Here is a 10,966-nt window from a genome sequence, read left to right as displayed (position 1 = left end):
CGCTGTATCATTCCTCATTATTCTCTGACACACTCGCTCGCTGCCTCTCTGCCTTCCTCCCTCTATTCCAGCGATCTATCCCTCTCTCTCTCCCTCCCTCCGTCCCTCTCTCACTGGCCTTTACCTGCTTGCTGGCCTCAGGGGAAATTACCACAGTTCAGAAACGCTGTCCTACTGCACTGCAACACTCCGCTCTGCCCTGCGTCCCTCCACCCATACAGCACACACATATGGACGCACACACACACATATACTGTAGACGTGCGCTCACACACAAGCATGCATGCACACAAAAACAACCCCGCATACACACAGAGGCTGTATACTCCTTCCCCACCCCTAGAATTGCCCCTTTACCAGCCACTGCTTAGACTGTTTCTTCTTGCTATTGTCCTTCCCCCATAATATATTATGTACTATACAGAGCCACAGCAGTATACAGAGGATTAGAAGCATTTTGTTGCCACGGTCTATACTGTATTTGTATAGAAGAAGTAGTCTGAAAGTTTATCTTTGTGCTTTTATAAACAGCATGTATAACAGTACTGGCGCCCATGTTACATGTATGCATTTGTGTTTTAGTGCAGGGGAGTGTGAGCGTGTACCTAACAGCTTTAATGTGTCAGACCTCTTCTGTTCAGGGTAATTCATTCTTTAGTCTTAATGAAAGTTAATGAAAAGGATCTCTCCTCCTCTTATGGACTACCGTGCCTTCAGCCTCTAGTCTGTCTTATTGCTCCTTGCAATGCTGCAGACCTCGGAGATGAGCAATGAGCAACTCAGCATGGTTTTACCTCTATTCACTATTATTTAATGGATAGGCACTTCAATCACATTGCTAATCAGAGTGAGAAAAACTCACAATGAATGTTTGAGCTCAACCCCACAGCTACTTGCAAATTTGGCTTTGAAGTAGCAGGACTGGGAGACTTGCTGCGCAACATTCTTCTTTTATGTGCTGTTAGGAGATGGTTTCATTTGGCTCCTTTCACTGTCAGAATCATCATCATGACGGTCCTTTTGCATATGTCAAGTCATGCCTTTGGAAATGTCACTTTGAGCGAAGCAGCAGTAGCTCGCTGTCTGCATTTTGATTACTCACATGCATAAAGTCCAGACTGTGGTGGAAGATTGAGTATTCATAATCAATACTAAAATACTAACACCCCCAGCTCATTAGTCATTCTGCATCACACTGCAAAATATACATGCTTTCTTCTACACTGCAGTGTCAGGGGAATGAGGATTTAAAACCAAGATCTGCTTTTGGACTTGGTGCTTTTATGAAATGTTTGACTACCTATCAGATGACGTTTGTTTGGTTAATTCCACAAGATTAAATGTTAAGATGATGCATTTGGAGAGGGGTTTCGTAATTTAGAATAAGGCAAAAAATAGATTTTGAGTAGAAAAAAATAATTTGATGATCCTATATATTCAGCTGGTCTGTCTAAACTATGGAATATATTTTGACTTCTAAAGAAAAAGAAAATTCCTGTTGGGATTCTTTTTATGTAATTTGTCTGGTGACGTGGCCGCCTTTTGTGGATGAGTGTGATTATTAATGTTTCTGGATGGAGATACTTTCTCTCATGGGAAACATGTTTAAATGATAAAATGTAGCCACAGAGCACATGCATTAAATTTCCATGTGACCAGGTAACATACAAGTGTGTGTATATGTATTTGTGATGTGAGAGTACAGTGAGTATGCTTATGGTATGCATAAGAATCTGTGGTTTGGTGTATGCACGTGCATTCTTATGTCAATTTGTGCATGTGTGCATGTGAGTCTGGCTGACTCTGGAGGCAGGCTTGAAATTAAAACCTTATGCGGAACGCGGCTCATGATTGGACTGGAATTAAAACAAAAGGCAGGCACTCTGAAAAAAATGAAGAGAGGAGAAGAAGAGAATGGCGAGAGAAGGAGGAGGAGAAGTATATTGTCTGGGACGGGAACGAGTGAGCGGTTGCCTCTGCTGTACAGCTTATATCTGGACTGTTTCTTATCAGAATGTCAGGCGGACCTTTCCCATTGGCTTGCCTCTGTTAGCAGTCTGCTTAAATGTGAAAGCAATTGGGTAAATTGGTGGAGTCAAAGAAACACCTCAGAGAGCCCTAAAAGAACAGCTGTGATGAGCTGGAGTGTGGATGTGCACACACTCAGGCTCACATAAATACACGTGCATGTCTTTACACATACATACACACACACCTAAGTAGTTCTCGCCTTTGATTGCTAAGATACTGTCAAACCGCTATCGTTATTTCATGTCTCAGTTGTCCTTTGTGGTGCATAGATTTCCATCTACACCTTTGATAACTCATGTGAATCCACATGAAGGAGATCTAATCTACAGGTTATGGGCACTTTAGTTTGCATGATGTAATAAACCACTGGATTGGTGCTTCAAGTAAACACGTTTGAGCTCTGAGCCAATATATTTACACAGAACACAATTTATTTAGGGGGCATGAATGAACAGCAAATTCCTGCATACAGTTTAATAGTATATGATCCACGGTGAACTACATATCCCCTAAGGTGTTTCTGAAGACATTCCTCTCTGCTCTCACCTCTTTTAACCCTGACTATAGAACATCTGCTTTCTCCATTAAGTTGGAGTTTGCTGTTTTAATAGCTCTGGGCATCTTGCCTTGAAATGGAGAAAAAAATAAATAAACTTTTGGCCGGGCCCCTGGTTTTCTCATTAGCAGTCTCTTCCAGTGATGTATAGGAGCTCCGATCTTTGCTGAAAGAGTTCTCACTGGTCAGCCTTCCCCCTTTGTGGACTGCAGCTTTGACCTGTTCCCACCTCACAGTGTGTGTGTGACTGTGTGTGTTTGTCTGTGCATGGAGCGGTCATTTCCATGAGAAAGGAGCGTAGAGAATGGACAGGGGCCTGCATTTTCTTTCTCTGAGACGTCTGCACACACGATTCAAGGGGCACAAGGGCGACTTCATCCATCATGTTGAGAATAGCCTGGAATTATCACCCCATGTTTCTGGATATCAGGTGATCACGAGATTCTTGACAAAGGTCATCTTGGGTAGAGAAACTCAGGGCAGGCCCTTTAAGAGACACTTGATTCTGCTACATAAAGTTCATGATGCAAGTTCCAAATTTCTTGTAGACTTTTACGACGCATTTATTTCTGTGCTCTTTTGCGCTATTTTGGTCATGAGTCACATGAAGTACGGTATCCTATTCTATACTATAAAGTATTATGTAACTGAATCACTAGGAGCTAGTGGTGAAAAGTAACTAAGTACATTTATTTCAGTTTTGAGTTACTTGTACTTTACTTGACTATATCCATGTTTTAGTACTTTATACTCCTACTCCACAATATATATATATAAATATGATGCATTGATATTGATTAAAATTCAGTTTAAAGCAACATTAAAATATGGCTTGCATGTTGATGCATTAGTAATCATGTTTTACTTCTACTTGTAATGATCAAGGTATCGGTCCTTTTACTGAAAGCTGCATTAATTTATTTTTGACCAATCAGGGGCACCGCAACAAGCTGTAAACACAACATTGCCTGATGTGTCTGAAATGATGCTGATGGGAGCGGTGCAAGTGAACCAAAACAATACAGTTGTGGGCCATAAAACCAAAACAATGAGTTAAAGGATGCTAAACAGCTAGGGCTCAGGGGAACTGTGATGATTCTTTGTGCATTTGTCACCACAAGTGACACCTTTTATGTTAGCCTACTCATTGATCCATTCAGTATACTGATTAGTGCAGTAATGGATCTAAATAATTTCTCTGCTCAAAGCAAAAGTACATAATACTTAATGTATGTAATAATTAAAAGAACATAAACTGTGATATTTTACATAGTGATTAATTATAGTAGCCTGTGCTTTCTCCAAGCATATTTCTTCTAGGACGTTACAATTGAATTTCATATGGTTTACGTTTCGCTGTCTATAATGTCATCCTCCCAAAATCCATAACAGCTTCACATTTATTTCTTTTTTAAGCGCACAGACAGTTTTTGCTGCATGCTACTGCATGCTTTAGCAATTACCTTGGAAATATGAGCCTGAGCCTGAGCCTGCCCATCCTCTGTAGCTGCTTGGAGGTGTGGAGAACGTGGGAGGACGGGCCGGAGGCCGGAGGGCGGAGTTATCCTCTTGTGTTTTGGTTGGCCGAGAGTGACGTATCTGGAGCCACTTCCTGGTCTGTCTGCTATCTGGGAGGAGGAGGGGGAGACTGCAGTGTTGTTAGTTTGAACAAAATGGCTGCGAGACCACTGTCAACGAGAGCTCACTGAACGCCTACCATGACTGTCCGCTACGCTGTCTGGATCCACACAGAATGTATTTCCTCGGAGTCGTTTCTCACTTTGCATTTGCGGTAGCCAGCCTGTCGCTAGACGCCCAGCTGGCGACCTAAACAAAAACATTTATTTTGCACTTTAAAACAAGTTGGCTGCCTGGCTGGCCGTCGGCTTGTTCCTACACGGGAGAACTCATCTGCGCTTTTTTTTTTTTTTTTTTAACGAAAACTGCCTGATTTCTCAACAGTCGACGACCAAAAACGTCAACCAGCGTCAACGTTAGCTCACATTATACAGCTGCGTTTAAAAGTAATTTTTATTCGTTATTATTTTTTTTTGTTGTTAGTGGTGCTTCGGTCCCCTCCCCGCCCCCATTATATCGTGGCGTTTTAACAAACTGTTTTTTTTTTCGACGAGTGTAATTTCACTGCATATTTTTTAAATGTTTTTGTTTTGCCTAAAGCATAAATAACCGTACTTGCTGTGTGTATATCTGGCTGAGTAGCCGTTGTTTACCTCGGTATCTTGTCACCAAGCTGCTTCAGCAGCAGTCGGCTTAACGTTCTCTGCCAAGTCTGACTTCGATTGCGACTGAATCTCTGCTCCATCTCTTTACGGGTAACTTTAGAAAAGACATCGGAGAATGCTTTTCTGCATATTTTTTCTGCCATGCACCGACTCTCTCACCGAAAGCTGCCAAATCCGTGGTTAACGCAAGGTAAGTTTCAGATGCATAGCGTTGCTCTCGTGTGATACATTGGTGAATGTCATTACTGGGCAGTGTTTTGAAAATCATAATCGCAGCGGCAAGAGGAGAAATCTGACAGAAGTCAGCTGTAATATTAGGTAAATGAGCAAAGTAGCTTAAAATATCACAACGTTATTTTTCAGAGCATTACCTCTCGTCTCCATGATATAACGTTATCTCATTTCAGCCCAGTTACAACTACAACGTTAGTAATATAGCAAGCAATCTCAAGTGCCACATAATTAAAACATCCATTAACACTTATCTGTGCTTATTTGTGGTGCCACCGTTTAGTTGTTTCTTAACAGTATTTTTGTTGTATATCCACAGAAATAAAACTGTTATTATGTTGAAGGGAGAAACATTAGTCTGCTTTGTGAGCTCCCAGGGGGGTTTTAAGGGGGTCCCCTGCAAAATTAGAAATCCTGTTTTATGTGATGAGAAACCCATAGACTTACTGATCACAAGTATTCTCCCATGTGCTGCGTTTGGGTATCCATTATGCTGTGGATGACTACATTTAGTGTGTGTTTATTTGAAGGGACATGGAATGAAAATGTTGGGAACTTTAGTGTTATATCATAGCTCTTTCATGATTGGCTGAGTGGACTGGAACACATTCCTACATGTGAGCTTGTAATGTGATGGTTTCTGGAACTGACTGAGAGGACTGCCTTGCCTTTTTCAGTGTTTCGGTAGTTATTAAAAGGTACTGGTGTCCTAATAAGCTTTTTTTATATATATCACACAGTATGATTTTATAGGTTGATTGTTGACAAAGCTGTGCTGTATAATTTTGTTAGTTGTTGTGTACCTGCACATTTATAGCTGTAGTGTTTCTCAGTCTGACAGAAGCACATTCTTAGATTTAATCCCAATTGTTCTGTTGGCGCTCCTCTTTAGTCTTTGGTTCATTCTGTAGCTGTATCACATCATGTGTCTTGCTCACTATTGTACATTCCGCTACACTAATTCCAAGTACATTATTAAACATAGCCGTCCTGTCTCTCTTCCCTCCTTTCCTCCACCCCTCCTGCTCGGTGAGAAAGCCAGTGATTGAGTGATCGCCTTCCATTGCATTCCCCCTTCCTGCATCCTGTCCCCAGGCACTGGAGTATAGCTTTTAATATCTCCTCTGCATGTCTTAATTGAAGTACATAATTTCCCGTTCAATTTAAAAAAAAAAAAAAAAAAACTCCCTCTGACATCTCTGTCACCACTGTCTTATCTCTATCGTCACACACACCAGTGAGGTGATGAAATGAAAAATGCGCGTACACATACATGTGCACGTTTGCCATCGGAAAGGAAGACTGTTCGGGTATTTATTTGTGTGTATTTGTACATACACATTTCTGCGTATGTCCGTGCCATGTCTTGGAATGTAAACGTGTTATTGCCGATTTTGTGTCAGAATTGACCAGTGAAAGCACACTTGGAATTTTGTTTGTGTTTTTTTTTGTTTTGTTTTTTTAGCCATGGGAGTGTGTGTGACCATTTATGTCACGCTCAAAGCCCTGGCATTTGGTTAATGCCCTGCAGTTGTTAATCAGGTCGTGAGCTGCCTCTTGCATGCCATAGACACCCAGCTGATTCAGACAGACACACACAGAGCCCTGTTCTTACCCAGGGTCAAGGGTCCTCCCATATGCACGCCCACCATTGCAAAAGGCAGAAGAGCATGCACTAAGGGGGAGGCTGTGCATTGATGTTGCATGGTTTGTATGTAAAACCAGTGAATAGGGAGAAAACAAAGACCGTAAACCTGGTAAGAGTAACCTTACAGTTAGACTCTTCCCAGTACTCTTGCTCATCTTAAGGGCACCAGGGCAAATTGGGGGGGGTGTCTGGGCATTAGGTCACCAGTACTGGGGTTAGCCCGAGGCAAGACTTGTTATGTTGCAATGAAGATGTTAGCTATGCTTCTCCTTTTTTAAACTTCTTACAAATGTTGCTGCCTAGTAGAGTATTGAAGACGTGGCTTTTTATTCAACATGAAAGGAATGCATAAATTATCCACTGGGAGCACTGATAGGAAAAATAGAAGAGGAAAAAAAGTAAAAAATTTAGTCTCTCACTGGGGCCCAGACTTGGCTCTGGATCCAACCAGGCAGGCTGTAGGCTGTTGGCATCTAGACATTGTTTTGATTAGTGTATTGTAACAAAGCCATGAGGACAAACCCTGGCACTAACTCCATGTGCAGCCCTTTATCACTGAAGGGGCAGAGTCATTTGTTTAAAAGGAAAACCCTTAGTTGTGCTTTGGAGAAGTGGCTTGTGTTGTCAGTCCCTTTCCCCCATTATTGACCATAACCCAGTCCTGACCGTGGTAGTTACTGAGCCTGTGATTATGAGGCTTTTCAAACTACTGGGACAGTCCTGATAGATAACACGCTTAACACTGCCGCAGCGTGCTGCTCCCATAGGGAGGTGTTGACAGTAGAATCAGCTGGATTCAATTGGAGGCTGCCAAAAACCATTGCCCTCTTCCTCTGCTCTATGGAAAGCTATTTTGAAGTCCAGGAGGCCAGTATAAAGACTTGCCAGGCTGTTGTGATTAGTGTCGCCATTGTACTAAATGAGGAGTGTTTATGTACATGAAAGAACCAGCGAGGGTCTTGCATTGGGCTGTGGTGATGCAGTAGTAACGATAGCCAGAAATCCAGAAATAGTTGTAGTATCCTTGATTGGATGGACATCACCCTGAAAATAAACAGTATCAATCAGTCTTTAACCCTTGAACTCAGGGTTTCTGAGGGGTCTCACCACAGGTCTGACACTGATCTGCTTTGGTATGAGACAGTGATCCCATGTTACGATTGTCACAATATTGTTCTCTAGTGCTACCAGCTGTAAATCCGACATTTCCAGATTGCGAAGTGTGTAATACTGGAAGCTGCGTTCACCTTTTATACAATGAATAATAGTAATACAAAGACAAACAGTTCAACGTTCAACTCATGTGTATTATGTCATACACAGAGCTTTTGCATGAAACATATAGGAGAGTTGTGGGGGGGTTGTCTGTGTAACCCACTCTTTCTTGTTCAAGTTGTATGCTAAGGGAGGGGGCAGGGGCTTAGGAGGCCCACCGGGGGTAAGCCAGGCCGCCATGGACGCAGTGGGGTGGGGGAGGCGAAGCTGAAACCGGCAAACTGCTAGCTGTGAGTGTTGGCAGGGGTCCAGGGGAATGTGCAGTGTGCCGAAGTTTGGTGGGTGCTTCCCTCTGCTCCCTGTCGGCTAATTGGAGAGATGTGAAGAGAAGGAGATGGGCATATGCAGGTTCCCTTTTTCCTGCTTTAAACCAATATTAGATAGCCTTGCTCATTATGTAAAAGGACTTAGGCCCCTATAACACTTCGAAGGCCCCCAGTTAAAGCTATAGCACTAGCATGTTCAGTCTCCCCGTATGCTGGGGCCATGGCTTAGGCTAATAAACTCAGGTCATTTGTTTGCTGTCTGGACGGTTTTATCGCCTTATTATCAACTTGAGTACAGTCAATGAAGTTCAAGTGTTTACTTTTACTTTGTGTATTTTGATTGTTAGAGCACATTTGACTTAATTTTCAGCAGTTCAATCCAACTATCAACAAAACATTTCTTTTGAAGTTTGAGTTGTTGTGACCTAGTTGAATTACAGAATAGAATTTCTTGTGGGCAGATCTGTTTTAACAGTGGAGTTTGGCATAGTCTGATTCATATTAATTAAGCCACAGGGTATCTTAGGATGCAAACGAATTGGGGCAAGTACGCTGTTAGCCCAGCACATCATATTGTACACCCTTTACTAATGTTTTAATAGTGAAATGGCTGTAGTAGTTTGTTGTATTCTTGGTATTTTAAGAACTGTGCCATGAACAGGACAGGGTATAACTGAAGTTACTTAGAGTGTAGATCTCAGGATCACAGATGCTCATTCTCTATACACTTACACTTACATCTCTCTGCTTTTTCTTTTCTTGCTCTCTGTCCTCCTTACTACAAATAAGCACCAGACATCTGTCTCTCTTTCATGGGCTGTGTTTTTTGCATACAGTGTTAACAGCTAGGCTCCTCTGGTTTTGACAGTTTGGTGGAAGTATTTGAAACAGAAGATAAAGACCATTCTCAGACCCTACTTATGTCCAACTCCTCCCAACCTCCCAAACATCAGTTAAGGGATCCACAAAAGCAAGCAGTTGCAATTTATTCTTAACCCTGTTTCCACGTTTCCTGAACCCTCTTCATTACACAACATTGCTTTAATAAACCGTTGACGTCAATAGAAAGCCATTGTATTAATGCTAATAGCACTTCATAACTATCCAGACCTGTAGACAGGGATTCACCTCACAGCCTCTAAGCTGCCAGACGGGTACACAGATTAAAACAACTGTGCAAAATATGCAGGCACATGCAGAAAATGCACCACCACATATTCTCATAAATACAAAGCAGTCATAAGCAAAAACACATACACCAACATGCTCAGCTTGACAGCTTCTTCAGCTTTAGCTGTGGTGCTGGCAGGGAGCAGGCCTGCTTGGTCTTGTGCATTGTGCTGTTTTCCTATTTAATGAGCTGCCATCGTGTTAAAGTTTCATATTGACTTGGCAGAGGAGGCAGCCAAGACACTGGGAGCTAATTTTCTGGAGGCAAACCTCAAAGCTGTTATTTATAGCGCAGGTCTGACTCTCTCACTATTGGATTCTTTGCCTTTCTTTCTCCGTCTTGCGTCCTCCTTCATCGCCGCTCTCCACCCACCCGTTCGCCCTCAGTCACTCCCCTTGTCTACAGATTCCAATAACCACCACTGAGCAAGTTCAGTCTGGTAGCAAGAAAGTGTGTTGTGTATTTTCAAACCACCCTCTCCACCTGCTGAAAACAAAGCTGGTATGTGCAGAATGCTTACAAACCAAGCAGCCAGTGAGACTGTTAGTGTGGCTGAGGGATGGAAACACCCACCAACAACAACATTGTTAATGCTGCTTATCAACTGTGGAATTTACATGCTTGCTTTCCTCAAGCCTCCCAGGTTGAGTAAACACAGACACACACCCACATACACTTGTGGAGAGTAGTTGAGGTCTGTTGCAGCAGTGGCAGGATTTGAGGAATTATTCCCCAGGTAAGGGTTGTCCATGATAATGTTCCGTGTAATAAGGCTCAGGAGAGCCCTGTGGCTTTTCTAATGCCACAGAAATGGGTGGCTGGCTGAATGGTAATGTTGGTGGAGAGTGAATTTACCACATTTCTTGGCCACAACCTGACCATCACTTTTTTGCTGAAAGAGGAAAGTCTCTCTTCTTCTTCCACCTTCCTCCTCTCCCCCTCCTCCTGCAATTGGTGCTTGGTTGATTTGACAGCCGTTCAAAACACGTGGAGCTGCATGCTTTCCTTGCAGCTCTTTCCCTTTTCAAGTTTTTTTTCGGTGCCTCTCCTCCTTTGTCTTCCTCAGTCTTCACATGAGCGCAGCTCCCTTTACTCCCCTTCCCCTTATTCTCTTTTTCAATCACCCTCGCATGGTTTTCCATCTCACCCCTCATTTTCTCCCTGCATCTCCGCAGATACTTGCGATCAAGGTCCAAGGTTATTTAAGTGCCTTTCCTCCACTCCTTGTCCCACTGTTTCTCCTTGTCTGCCAGCCTCAATAGTGCTCTCTTCAGTTTTTTCCCAACTCCTCCATTTCTCCAGTGAGGATTTGTTCTGTCGTTTCCCTCTTCCACCATAGTCTCTCTTCTTTCTCTCTGCGGCCTGTCTGCTTCTCCGGCGGCTGTCGTTTTTAATTGGTGTTGCTCTGTGTCTGCTTTCATCCTCGGCCTGTTTTTTTTCCCCCCAATCTCTCCTTCGTCTTCTCCTCCTCCCACCTCCCTCTCTTCTGCATACCTGGCGGAAAAAGACAGGCATCAGACAAGCTGCCTCCCGCCTGTGTACATC

At 42.9% G+C, this 10,966-nt stretch overlaps 1 protein-coding gene across 3 annotated transcripts in view; it reads left to right on the top strand.

The window, feature by feature from the left end:
- Positions 1 to 4,230: 4,230 nt before the first annotated feature.
- Positions 4,231 to 10,966, top strand: part of tnrc6c2 (trinucleotide repeat containing adaptor 6C2) — a 54,411-nt gene continuing 47,675 nt past the window's right edge. For all 3 annotated transcript variants that reach the window (XM_038713758.1, XM_038713757.1, XM_038713756.1), the window contains exon 1: positions 4,231 to 5,020. The gene's annotated coding sequence lies outside the window, so the exon portion shown is untranslated. The remainder of the gene's footprint in view (positions 5,021 to 10,966) is intronic.

Source organism: Micropterus salmoides, unplaced genomic scaffold (genome assembly GCF_014851395.1).
Source record: "Micropterus salmoides isolate LMB-PRFRI ecotype aquatic unplaced genomic scaffold, ASM1485139v1 Ms_hic_scaffold_12, whole genome shotgun sequence".
Taxonomy (NCBI): domain Eukaryota; kingdom Metazoa; phylum Chordata; class Actinopteri; order Centrarchiformes; family Centrarchidae; genus Micropterus; species Micropterus salmoides.
The sequence above is the reverse complement of the archived record's forward strand: the minus strand, read 5'-3'. Positions and strand labels throughout refer to the sequence as shown.